Source organism: Oncorhynchus gorbuscha, linkage group LG07 (assembly GCF_021184085.1).
Source record: "Oncorhynchus gorbuscha isolate QuinsamMale2020 ecotype Even-year linkage group LG07, OgorEven_v1.0, whole genome shotgun sequence".
NCBI classification, from domain to species: domain Eukaryota; kingdom Metazoa; phylum Chordata; class Actinopteri; order Salmoniformes; family Salmonidae; genus Oncorhynchus; species Oncorhynchus gorbuscha.
The window spans coordinates 33,326,690-33,340,917 of NC_060179.1; the positions used below are offsets into that span (position 1 = coordinate 33,326,690).

General features: G+C 40.8%; 1 protein-coding gene across 6 annotated transcripts in view; it reads left to right on the forward strand.

Annotated features, from left to right (window-relative positions):
- The first annotated feature begins 508 nt into the window (after positions 1–508).
- The window catches only part of dnajb6b (DnaJ heat shock protein family (Hsp40) member B6b), a 44,844-nt gene continuing 31,124 nt past the window's right edge, over positions 509–14,228 (forward strand). The window contains exon 1 of one of the 6 annotated variants that reach the window (XM_046356245.1): positions 509–695. The gene's annotated coding sequence lies outside the window, so the exon portion shown is untranslated. Of the gene's footprint in view, positions 696–11,623; positions 11,676–14,228 lie in introns of those variants that run through there. The other 5 variants (XM_046356243.1, XM_046356244.1, XM_046356241.1 and 2 more) reach the window with 5 other exon arrangements.

A 14,228-nucleotide genomic window follows, 5' to 3' on the forward strand; every position in this document is an offset into this window, starting at 1 on the left:
ACTATTAGGGGTATTGTAATTGTAATTTCAATTGGGTTATTTGCCTATTCACTGGATCAAAATAAGGTTTAGGCTACGCATGACCTTTAGATCTATCCAAATCGCACAGGTATTTTTCAATTCTTGCCCATGTAGTTTAGAAAATTCCATTACTTATTCTATGCCATTGAATGAGATTATAATAAGACAATCAGCAGACTACATCAGCTACATTTGCTCAGCAGATGGCGTGAATTTGCATGATAGAATGGACCTTTCCAATACTTTCGCATTCCTTCATACACTTCTAGCTTTGAAACGCAAACCGGTGTTGAGTAATGTCAATGACCCTTCGAGCAAATTGGCATTTTCCAGAACATTAACAAATTCCAGCGTCACCATTCACAACGGTTCCCAACCCCCTCCATATAATGCAGGAAGTGACAGTTGTTCACATGTGCGCAGAGCGCATCAATTGCACAGCTCCTATTGGCATACGGGTGTTTTACAGTCACGAGACTATCCATGTATATATGACATCTGAGAAAGCGTTGCTCTGTTCAAACACTGATGAGGTACTACAAGCACGAGCAGAATATCCGGAGACGCACAGTTTCCAACTATAGACGGATCGCTAAAAACAAAACCTAGTTCATTGGAATTCACATAGGTCAGTAAACGAAGGCACGGACAAATCTCTTCAGCTGGGGTGGAAGGTGAGCGCATTTTGTCTCAAATATTTGGACGTTAATGTAGTCGCTGGTGATGGTTAATTTGGGTTCTCGGGGGGGGGGGGCGAGGTCAACTCACGACCTCTGTGATCTTCAGGTCGGGAAAGTCGAGCTCTAGAAAGATACTAGAGATCTGACTTTGAAATCTGAGTTGGATGACCATTAAAAAAACAATTCTCAGTCGGATCTCGTGGTTTTTTTTCGAGTTCCAATTTGCCGTGAACGCAGTAATTGTGTCAGTGTTAAAATCCGCTGTAGCGTCTCGTTCCTGTCAGCGTCCCGAGCCCACGTATACCAGTGTTTCCAATTCCGGTCCTCGAGTACCCCAAACAGCACACATTTCTGTTGTTGTCCCAGACAAAAACACCTGAGTCAACAAGTCATTGGCTTGATGACAAGTACATTCAGGTGTCCTTGTCCGGGGCCACACAAAAAATATGTGCTTGGGGTACCCGAGGACTGGAGTTGGGAGCCGCTGTCACTTGACTATATTCTGTTGCAGCTGCGTATTTTAAGCCCTTCAGTCAGCTCAAACGAACGTCATCATAGGTATAGAATATTGTTTCAATAACTAATGTCATATTAGTTGTTGTTTTTGATCTATGTATAGGTAGGTACCTAGCACTTGATAATGAATCTGTGCCATTACATTACACATACGAGTCATTGGACGAAGGCGTCGTCAGTAAGGGGAAGTTTTGATAAGAGCCCTGATAACAGCATCACGTAGTTCATCGGCGCACAATTGGCCCAGCGTCGTTAGGGTAGGTTTTGGCCGGGGTAGGTGTCATTGTCAAATAATAGTTTTTGTTCTTAACTAACTTGCATAGTTAAAGTTTAAATAAATAAATAAATATGGGTTTGGAAGCATGAAGACTTTATCTTTCATATCAGTGAGGAATAAAAGGTTAAATTGATACACACCTTTTGTAGGGTTAGTGTTCCCATATGGCCATATCTCCACGTTACAGTGCGTGTTTAGCATAACAGAAATAAGACCGAGGAACCACCAGCGCTAGTTAGCTATTTAGCATGTCAACAGAAAGGCCGCCAGAAACCTGTTGTCACTGAACACTCTCAAGCCGGTTAAAACAGTCTACAGTGTATATTTTGCATTTGCGACATGATTTGAATGTGATATGAAAGTAAAGGGCTTCATGTTTCTAAGAACCGTATCGCAATTGGGAAATCAATTCACGTTTAGATGGAGTATTTAGCTCCCAGAGACAGTCTCCCTCTGAAAATAACACACAAGGATCTTGGAGTAATGGTAGGCTCCATCTCGGGAGTATATCTTGAGTATATCTTGGGCTAATAGGTACCATGCATTTATGCTGAAGGACAGGGCAATGTTTCCCTAACTTAGTTCAATGTTTTCAACCAGACAGTTCCTATGGTATTTGTTTTTGTCAGTGCAGCATTGGCATCAGTAGTATACAATATGCTAATGACACACCTTTGCTATAACATTTCAAGGAGATAGTTTACTTATTATCAAATCTAGAATGACAAAAACACTATCTTCAATATTTACAGTTGAAGTTGGAAGGTTACAGACACCTTAGCCAAAAACATTTAAACTCAGTTTTTCACAATTACTGACATTTAATCATAGTAAAAATGCCCTGTCTTAGGTTGGGATGGCGTTCTTCGGCCTGCAAGCCTTCCCCTTTTTCCTCCAAATATAACGACGGTCATTATGGCCAAACGTATCTATTTTTGTTTCATCAGACCAGAGGACATTTCTCCAAAAAGTATGATATTGTCCCCCCCCATGTGTAGTTGAAAACCGTAGTCTGGCTTTATGGCGGTTTTGGAGCAGTGGCTTCTTCCTCGCTAAACGGCCTTTCAGGTTACGTCAATATAGGACTTGTTTTACTGTGGATATAAATATGTTTGTACCTGTTTCCTCCAGCATCTTCACACGGTCCTTTGCTGTTCTGGGATTGATTTGCACTTTTCGCACCAAAGCACGTTCATTTCTAGGAGACAGAACACATCTCCTTCCTGAGCAGTAGGACGACTGCGTGGTCCCATGGTGTTTATACTTGCGTACTATTGATTGTACAGATTAACGTGGTACTTTCAGGCGTTTGGAAATTGCTCCCAAGGATGAACCAGACTTGTGATGGTCTACATCAAAACAATTCTGGGTTCTTGGCTGATTTCTTTTTATTTTCCCATGATGTCCAGCTAAGAGACACTGAGTTTGAAGGTAGGCCTTGAAATACATCCACAGGTACACCTCCAATTGACTCAAATTATGTAAACTATATCCAGTCAACTATCATCTACTATTACAGAACAATTAAGCACAGAGTATTTTACTGTAAGTAATGAGGCATAAAGAGAGCACAGTAACTATTACTTATGTCATTGAATTACCACCTCAACTGCCAGAAGATAGGGCCAACTCTGTCTAGCAGAGGACAGGAGTCCATTAAGATGCCTGAATTCCAGTGGGCTCACAATGACTTTACAGCATGGTGCCACTAATCTGGGGATTGAATGCACATTGTGTTGTTCCCTATGTCACAGAAACCACGTTCTCACTAGATGCCAGTTATGAAAACGAGTTACATTTCGTGTAGCCTACATACAGAAGTTATGCATGAATTAACTTGAATGTCTGATCCTGTTTGTAGTTCTATGCATCCCCATAACAACTTGACCCGATTCTTACCATCAGACAAATGTGAATCTAAAACAAGTTTGCTAGCCTTTTCCCCGTGCGTTTTACACAAAGGTAGGCAAAGAGTTCTTAGGAAGAGTTAATGATAGTACTTCTCCCTAATTCTAGTGGCTCTCATTCCCCCCCCCCTTATCCCTGGCTGTAACTTTTTCACTAGTTGGCAAAGAAGTGAGTCATCATATTTTAGAACCTGCCCTGGGCGATAGGAACCTCTGTTAGTCAGTAGAAGTAGACTACTCTATCTTTCCGTTACACAGGCATTATTGATGAGGTTTGACTTCTTCATACTGGCCCATACACACTCGGGTTGCGTAACACATTTGAAACAACGGCTATGATACAACTGCTATTCTTGTGACGCAACAGAGTTTGTCTGCACCAAAATATTGTCTCCACAAGAGCTGTGTAAACATTTTTGTTCAGACAAATGCTCTGTTCGATCACAACAGTTTTGTCAAATGCGTTCTACGTCAGTTCTACAATATGGGGGCGTTAATACTATGGACTCTAGATAGTAGTCTGTAGTTGATCCAGTCAAATAGATTTATAAGTGTGCAATAGTTATAAACTGCCTGGAAAAGTTGTGAGGTGCATACCATCGTTAGACATGAGATATTATGCTGGCCCCATGGGTATATTTCCAAACTCAAACAAAAATTGTTTTGTCTGATTTTACCACAGTTGGATTTGGCAATTTAATCAAACTTTCTGGGAAGATTTAACATCTTGGCACCCTTGTGAGCTCACGTGTTTTTCTAGTTTTCATGAATCCCCATGAAAGATCTTTTAATTGCTTTCATCAAATATTGTATTCAGAAGCTTCCACCTTGTAATGTATTTTGGCACAGCACTACAGTATAATGCTTAACAAACTGAAAATGTTTGTTTTAGTCTCGGCAACCCAGGCTCAAATCTCACAAGATTGGGCCAAGTCGGCCCACCACCAGGTGCACCCCTGCAAAATTGTGATTCGCCAGAAAAGAGTGACTCAAAAAACCCCAGAAAAAACAGTCTACCAGTAGAAATGTTTCTCATAATCCATATCGCTCAGCCTACCGACAGATGTAACCTAACATTTGAATGTTTATAGACTATAGCCTAACAAACTCAATGTGTTTTGTGTGAACTTTGTCTGCTTGGCTTACACACTGAGAACAAATGTCTTCAGTGTGCGTCTCTCTCCAATTCTAACCGGGTAGCTTCTGGGGCTAGGTACCTTATCTGCGTCTGTTCACACTAATAACCCCCCTCAACCTAACCTCTGTAACTCACCTGTAAATCACACAACTCAGTTACCCTAGCAACCAGCTGAAATGAGAATGCAAGAGTACATTTCCTGCACCATTTGCATGTGCCTTTAAAGTGGAATATACAGCGGGTTAGCAACATGAAGTCTTGTTAAAATCTGTTCATATACTTTTTCAGCTTGTAGTTCGCTATCAAAATTGAACTGTTAAACGATGGGGAATAGTAGCCTGTTCGCCCCTTCTGCAGTTTGCCTGCCAACCTGGTCTTGGAGCATTTTGTATTATTCTGTACGTAAATCATACTCCATTTAGTATGATATGTTACGTTTCGTATGGTATGGACATCAACAAATTAATACATCAGTCATTTCATATATGTTAACAATTATAATTTGTATTTGTTAAAAATTTGAAAAATGTACAATATGTTACGAATTTGCAAATATACAATATGTTACCAACCACCCTTAGGCCTTAAGTAACTATGATGGAAAATTTGTTGTGGAAATTCAACACCAGGGACACCTGAGGTCAATATTAAATGAATCGTCCTTTAATATCAGTTCGCTGGAGAGGTTCCAGCCAACTCAATGCACCATGTACATACGTCGGTCAGGAGCTCCCCCGGGGCAGTCCCGTTAGTTCTCTTATATACTGCTTACACAGACAAGTTATATTTGCATGATTTACATGATTTAATTATGCATCATTAATACATCATTAACTTTAGTTCCTGCATGTGACTGACCAATACCTCCACGAGGCTTCTTCGCTCCAAAGCTGGGACCTTGAAAATGAGATGCCTTTTGGTTCTCAAAACAATATTCTTGGTGAAATTGCTTATAGTGAGGATTCCTCCCAGGCACATTCAATCAGTCACTTGCATGAACACAGACATTGGTTATTAGAAAAGCACCAACATTTTCCATCACATTCCCTCTTATCACCCACTCTGATAATTATCATGACATTTTATTAATTTGGTTATTACTTAATCTATCAAAGTATTAAACAATCCATGCATAAAAACACACTCTTTCAAACCCTTCATCCTGGGTTGTACAATCCAATTTGTAAAACCATGGCTTAAGACCTTTGCTTCAAACAGTTACACATGTTTCATTACACAATTTCATTTATGGATTCTAGCAATGACATTTCAGCCGTAGCTTTTGTCACGAGTGGCATGTTGATGACTGATCGGTATCTCAATGCATTTTTTGTCTAAATTACTATACATTTTGAAGTGTGCAGACCTCCACAATCAACCTGATACCACAAATGAACTATTTTAAACAAGCCTATATCCATTATGGACACGGTTGACCACACCCTCCCTCCCGGCACTTGTTCTTCTGCCACCTATATTTTCCTCAGATAATGATTGTGTTGTTAGAATTAAATATTATTGGATGTAATGTATTTGTATTGTTTTAATGAGTATTTGAATAGTGGCTGTGTAAATGCCCTTACCTGCCCAGGGGCTACAGGTGCATTTTAGCTTTTGGCTAAATGCGGGAAATTTTACAGTTGAAGTTTACATAGGTTGGAGTCATTAACTCATTTTTGAACCACTCCACAAATTTCTGTTTAACAAACTATAGTTTTTTTCAAGTCGGTTAGGACATCTACTTTGTGCATGACACAAGTAATTTTTCCAACAGTTGTTTACAGATTATTTCACTTATTATTCACTATCACAATTCCAGTGGGTCAGAAGTTTACATACACTAAGTTGACTGTGCCTTTAAACAGCTTGGAAAATTCCAGACAATTATGTCATGGCTTTAGAAGCTTCTGATAGGCTAATTGACATCATTTGAGTCAATTGGAGGTGTACCTGTGGATATATTTCAAACTTGGTGCTTCTTTGCTTGACATCATGGGAAAATCAAAATAAATCAGCCAAGACTTCAGAAAAAAATGTAGACCTCCACAAGTCTGGTTCATCCTTGTGAGCAATTTCCAAATGCCTGAAGGTACCATGTTCATCTGTACAAACAATAGTACACAAGTATAAACACCATGGGACCACGCAACCGTCATACCGCTCAGGAAGGAGATGTGTTCGGTCTCCTAGAGGTGAACGTACTTTGGTGCGAAAAGTGCAAATCAATCCCAGAACAACAGCAAAGGACCTTGTGAAGATGCTGGAGGAAATGGGTACAAAAGTATCTATATCCACAGTAAAACGAGTCCTATATTGACATAACTGAAAGGCCACTCGGCAAGGAGGAAGCCACTGCTCTAAAACTGCCATTAAAAAGCATGACTACGGTTTGCAACTGCACATGGGGACAAAGATTCTAGTTTTAGGAGAAATGTCCTCTGGTCTGATGAAACAAAATTAGAACTGTTTGGCCATAATGACCATAACTATGTTTGGAGGAAAAAGGGGGAGGCTTGCAAGTCAAAGAACACCATCTCAACCATGAAGCACGGGGATGGCAGCATCATGTTGTGGGGGTGCTTTGCTGTAGGTGGGACTGATGCACTTCACAAAATAGATAGCATCATGAGGTAGGAAAATTATGTGGATATATTGAAGCAATATCTGAAGACATCAGTCAGAAAGTTAAAGCTTGATCGCAAATGGGTCTTCCAAATGGACAATTATCCCAAGCATACTTCCAAAGTTGTGGCAAAATGACTTAAGGACAACAAAGTCAAGGTATTGGAGTGGCCATCACAAAGCCCTGAACTCAATCCCATAGAACATTTTTGGGCAGAACTGAAAAAGCATGTGCAAGCAAGGAGGCCTACAAACCTAACCTCCATAACACCAGCCCTGTCCGGAGGAATGGGCCAAAATTCACCCAACTTGATTGTGGAAGGCTACCCAAAACGTTTGACCAAAGTTAAGCAATTTAAAGGCAATACACTCAATTAGTATTTGGTAGCATGTAAACTTCTGACCCACTGGGAATGTGATGTAGCTGTGATAAAGCTGAAATGTATAATTCTCTCTCCTATTATCATGACATTTCACATTCTTAAAATAAAATGGTGATCCTAAGATAGCAAATTTTTACTAGAATTTAATGTCAGGAATTGTGAAAAACTGGACTGTACATTGATGTTGCATTATTGATGTTGCATTGTCCCCAATAAATAAATAAATAAATTAACAACCACTTTCTATGTTCATGCAAGTGACAATGTGCCTGGGAGGAATCCTCACTATCAGTATCTGCAATTTGGCAGTTCACCCAGAACATTGTTTAGAGAACGGAAGGCGAGATCTCAGTTTCAAGGTCTCTGCTCGGAGAGAAGAAGCCTCGTGAGGTATTGGTCGGTCACATGCATGAACCAAACGTTAGTGATCTATTAATTGTGAATAATGAATAAGAAAAATAATGCAAATATGACTTGTCTGTGTAAGCAGTATATAGGAGATCTAACTGGACTAACCCGAGGGAGCTCACTTCAGACCGGTACTTTATGCAACTAAGTTTGACTGTGACCTCTCCAGCTTGCTGTTAATAAGGAATGATTCATTTCAATATTAACTTCGAGTGTCCCTGTGTTGAATTTCCACGACATAACCATCTGTCTTATGTAACCATACCAAACGTAACATATTTGGGTGTCCCGGATTTCTATGTTACGTCTAGTCTGAGACCAGGCTGTGCCTGCCAATGCATTATTGTCCCAATTCCTGTTTTGACAACTGAATGGGAACTTGCCTGCCTGCCCGCCCATTTGATCGACGCCAAATGCATTTGACCGACAACTAGGTAAAGGGGATACCTGGTCAGTTGCACAACTGAAATCTGTCTTCCGCATTTAACCCAAACTCTCTGAATCAAAACTAAGAGATATGCTAACTGTAACAGTGGTTCAGCATAGCTAGCTAGCAAAGAGATTAACATTTCTTGCGTGGTCACCAAATGACACCTGCATACCTTATCTAACTAGTCACACAAAAAAAAAAACGGTATGGCGGGACAAAGTCGGCCACTCGTCCAATGACATCCTCCCAGCAGCTAGCTAATAGCTAGCTAACGTTAGGATCCGTGTATTTAGCTTGCTACATAAATACAAACTGAAACCGTGCATCCTGAATGGGTGGAGGAACCAAGCAATGTTCCAGGTCAGCTGTGAATTTACAACATTATAGCAATATTTCTTGGACTACCAAGACATGTGATGGTGAATTATATTAATCATGCATTGAACTGCATCTATCTATTCTGCCAACAATTCCTTACTCTACATCAGCTGTTCCCAAACTAAGGGTTGTGACCCCATGTGGGGTCACCTGACGTGAAAATGGTGTCGCGGGAGAATTGACAAAATACTGAGAACAATGTATACCTTTTTATTTGCATACAGTCAAAAGTTTGGAAACACCTTCTCATTCAAGGGTTTCTTTATTGTTTTCTACATGGTAGAATAATAGTGAAGACATCAACTATGAAATAACACATGGAATCATGTAGTAACCAAAAAAGTGTTAAACAAATCAAAATGCATTTTATATTAGAGATTCTTCGAAGTAGCCACCGTTTGCTTTGATGACAGCTTTGCACACCAATTTCATGAGATAGTCACCTGGAATGCATTTCAATTAACAGGTGTGCCTTAAGTTCATTTGTGGAATTTCTTTCCTTTTAATGCGTTTGAGCCAATCAGTTGTTGTGACATGGTAGGGGTGGTATACAGAAGATATCCCTATTTTGAAAAAGACCAAGTCAATCTGGAACATTTCAAGAACTTTGAAAGTTTCTTCAAGTGCAGTCACAAAAGACATCAAGCTCTATGATGCAACTGGCTCTCATGAGGACCGCCATAGGAAAGGAAGACCCAGAGTTATCTCTGCTGCAGAGGATCAGTTCGAGTTACCAGCCGCAGAAATTGCAGCCCAAATAAATGCTTCAGAGTTCAAGTAAGACATATCTCAACATCAGCTGTTCAGTGGAGACTGCGTGAATCAGGTTTTCATGGTTGAATTATTGCAGAAAAAAAACAGTACTATAGGACACCAATAAGAAGAGACTTGCTTGGGCCAAGAAACACGAGCAATTGACATTAGACTGGTATAAATTCGTCCTTTGGTCTGATGAGTCCAAATTTGAGATATTTGGTCTTTGTGAGATGCAGAGTAGGTGAACGGATGATCTCCGCATGTGTGGTTCCCACTGGGAAGCATGGAGGAGGAGGTGTGATGCTGTGGGGGTGCTTTGCTGGTGACTGTCAGTGATTTGATTTAAAATTCAAGGCACACTTAACTAGCATGACTATCCACAGCATTCTGCAGCGATACACCATCCCATCTGGTTTGCGCTTAGTGGGACTATCATTTTGTTTTTGAACAGGAAAATTACCCATCAAACCTCCATGCTGTGTACGGGATATTTGAACAAGGAGAGTGATGCAGCACTCCATCAATGACCTGGCCTCAACAATTACCTGACCTCAACCCAATTGAGGTGGTTTGGGATAAATTGGACCACAGAGTGAAGGAAAAGCAGCCAACAAGTGCTCAGCATATGTGGGAACTCCTTCAAGACTGTTGGAAAAGCATTCCAGGTGAAGCTGGTTGAGAATTCCAAGAGTGTGCAAAGCTGTCATCAAGGCAAAGGGTGGCTACTTTGAAGAATCTAAAATATATTTAGATTTTTTTGCTTACTACATAATTCCATGTGTTATTTCATTGATTTGTCTTTACTATTATTCTACAATGTAGAAAATGGTAAAAATAAAGAAACCCTTGAATGAGTAGGTGTCCCAACTTTTGACTGTATCTCATTATTCTTGAAGAATGTCAGTCATTAATGCCTCATGAGATTTTTTCAACTGTCCTACCCCAACAGCACCCAAAGTACAAGCTTTCTTCATCCCCGTTGTCTGTAAACAATGTAATTATAAACAAATACTGTATAGCCTCAACACCACTCTGTATAGCTGGGATAATTGATATTGTGAATAGACGGTACCACAGACTGATGCATTAAACCTAAACTCTGCAACCAAGGACCACTTGGACATCGTCAATTTTTAAGATTCTGCGCGATGATCCTCAGCTTGGCAACAAAAATAATAGCAGTGGTGGGGCGGCCTGTGGCGCCATTTCCCCCTACTGCTGATTCTGTCTTTATTGTAGGATTGTTGCATTTGACGAAGGTAATGTCTAGGGCATCACTTTATGAATTTGTGACATTATTATAACTCAACTGTTTGGCCATTCATCTAATAACATGGCACATTTGTTTTGCCCTCTAACAATGCCAAACTAATTGGTCATGATGACTTTCATTTCCTGTCCATTAGTCAGCAGTCTAGCTCTATGCCTGGCCACTGTAACAATTCAATACTGTCGAACGAATGGCATCGATCATTGCATTGAGTAGGGATCTGATGCACTGAGGCATTGGGATTGATTGACCCACATTCAGAGCTCAGACGGGCACAGGTAGCTGTCAAACACTGACAGTATTCTAATCCATTAGCTAGAATGGACGTGAGGGAGACTTTCAGTACATGTGCCTTGAGTCAAGACATTGCGATTGTTGAGAGAGTCATGAGATGGGTCAGTGGCCAGGGCAATATCAGAGTAGGAGTGCTGATCTAGAATCAGTTCTCCTGTCCATGAGATCTTATTCACAATGGTCTAAATGCCAAGATTAATCCTAGATCAGCAGTTAAATTCTGAAACATTTTATGAATATAGGTCCTGTGCTCATCTGTATGTCTATTGAGCATGACTCCTATTCATGATCTAGTTCTATTGGAAGGGTGCGAGGGGGGGGGGGGGGAGGACCGAGCAAGCGAAGGAAAATGATAAACGAGAGGGAAAGAGTGTAGGATGAAGAGAGGAGTGTATCCCCTGCTCTGGGACAGCAACACTGACCAGGCCTGCTAGAGGTTTACCATCACTGTGCCAACCAGGAGGTGCATGAGGCATCATCTGCCCCTCCCCCAAAAAACACACACGCTCACATACACTAACAGAGCAGAAAAGGGCACAGAGGTTATTAATAGCAAACAAACAAACAGGATACAACTGGACTCCCAGTGGAACTGGTAACTGATTGCTCTACAAAGTTGATTTCATTGTTTACTAGTTTGTTTGTGGTTAAGAACATATTACTTGACAAATATCCTTCATGTATCAGTTTGTTTTAAACCTGGGCTTGGGGTCATATGTTTATGCCGTATTTCTATCTTTGGTAAGTATTGTTTGAAATAGTAGACATGGCTATTAGCTTTGAACATGTCTACGACTTTCGTTGGTCGTGTTTTCTCCGTCTATCTTTGACGAACTTGGGCTGCTCTACGGTTTCAGGTTTAGTTGAGGACCAGGCTGATTTGACCCATAAGTAGTTTGCTGTGGAGTAATGGTGTTTGTTTACCTGGTTTGTGTATCTACTGTAAGCTATGTCAGTTAGTGTAAGACAAGTGAAGTTTTGTGGGTTTTTTAAGGTCATTTGAAGGCCATTGTAAACAGCAGAGATTCTCCCACTGTCAATTAATATGTAAACAGATCTGTCTCTCTGCCTGCGTTTACACAGCCAGGCCAATTTTAATGTTTACCACTATTTGGTCTTTTGACAAATCGCATTAGATCTTTTTACATCAGATCTTTTTCAGAGCTGATCTGATCTGAAGTCAAAAGACCGATTAGTGACAATAATATAATAAACTGGCTGCCTGTGTACATGCAGCGTGTGTTTCTCACTCTCTTTCAGCCAGGATTTAACACTTGGCAGGTTCATAGCTTTTGGAATACAACATTTTATGGTTTAGTATGGATCGTATGACCGTGACTACAGTGTAGTAATTATTTATTTTTGATATGCGACAACCGACTAACTGCTACAGTAAGGTACTCACGGCTAAGTCCTAAATGGCATCCTATTCCCTATATAGTGCACTACGTTTGACCAGAGCCCATGGTTAAAAGTAGTGCACTATATAGGGAATAGGATGCCATTTAGGACATACACTCGAGAGCATAGCGCTTTACTTCAGTTCTGTCCTCACTGCTCTGTCTGTCTACAATTTGAGATCTGCTGTCTCGGGGACTTCCATTGGGCTACATAGAAATAGAAACCCTTAGAAAAGATCCACCGTTGAAAAGTTGCCTCTGTTAGCCACGTGGCCGTTCAGCAGATACAATGTACTATCGGTAGGTATGCACCTTGAGCTATGCACTTTTTACCTGGTAATCTTGCTCAATAGGGCATGTCCTGTTCTGATGACTGGAGTATTGGATCTCTCTCTCTCTCAACTTTCTTTGTTTCACAATGCTCCATTTGTACTCTTTTAAACATCTGATGTGATTTCCAAATAAACCGGGAATACCAGGCCTCGGGCAGAGACCTAGTCGCGTTATGACTGTTACTTAGTCATGGATGTTTCATTAAGTGTTGAACAGTGTGAGGCCACAGTAAGGAAATCATGCAGATTTTCTCCCGGTGTTGTGTGAAGGATCTCCTGTTAGATCAGGGGCCGTATGCATCGAGCATTTTGGAGTAGGAGTGCGGATCTAGAATCAGGCCCCTCCCTGTGTAGGTCATCTTAATCTTTGTGATCTGAAGGCAATGCTGAGACACTCGATAAACACAGCTCTTGCTCTCTAAAGGTTTCCCTTCCTATACCCCCTGTAGCACCCACTAGGTGCCCTATATACACCCACTAGGTATACTTTGTATGCTCTATACATTCTAGGAAATATCTCATCTGCTGCTACACCAAAAAAAATCTAAATACTAAATACAACATGTAAAGTGTTGGTCCTATGTTTCATGAGCTGAAATAAAATATCCCAGAAATGTTCCATTCGCACAAAGCTTATTTCTCTCAATGTTGTGCACAGATTTGTATACATCCCTGTTAGTGAGCATTTCTCCATTGCCAAGATAATCCATCCACCTCACAGGTGTGGCATATCAAGAAGCTGATTTAAGCAGCATGATCATTACACAGGTGCATCTTGGGCTGGGGACAACAAAACGGCACTCTAAAATATGCCGTTTTGTCACAACACAATGCCACAGATATCAAATTGAGGGAGTGTGCAATTGGCATGCTGACTGCAAGAATGTCTACCAGAGCTGTTACCAGATTATTTAATGTTAATTTCTCTACCATAAGCCGCCACTAACATCATTTTGGAAAATTTTGCAGTACGTACAACTGGCCTCAACCGCAGACCACGTGTAACCGTGCCAGCCAAGGACCTCTACATCCAGCTTCTTCGCCTTCATTAGAAACCGTCTCAGGGAAGCTCATCTGTGTGCTCGTTGTCCTCACCAGGGTCATGACCTCACTGCAGTTTAGCGTCGTAACCGAATTCAGTGGGCAAATGCTCACCTTTTGATGACCACTGATGTTGCTGGAGAAGTATGTTCTTCATGGACGAATCCCAGTTTCAACTGTACCGCCTGATCAAATCCTATGTGAAGATGTGTCGTGCTGCTTGAGGCAAATCGTGGTCACACCAGATACTGACTGATTTTCTGATCCACATCCCTACTTAAAATGTAAAAAACAAAATCTGTTGGTCACAGATTCATATCTGTATTCCCAGGGATGTGAAATCCACAGATTAGTCTAATGAATTTATTTTAATTG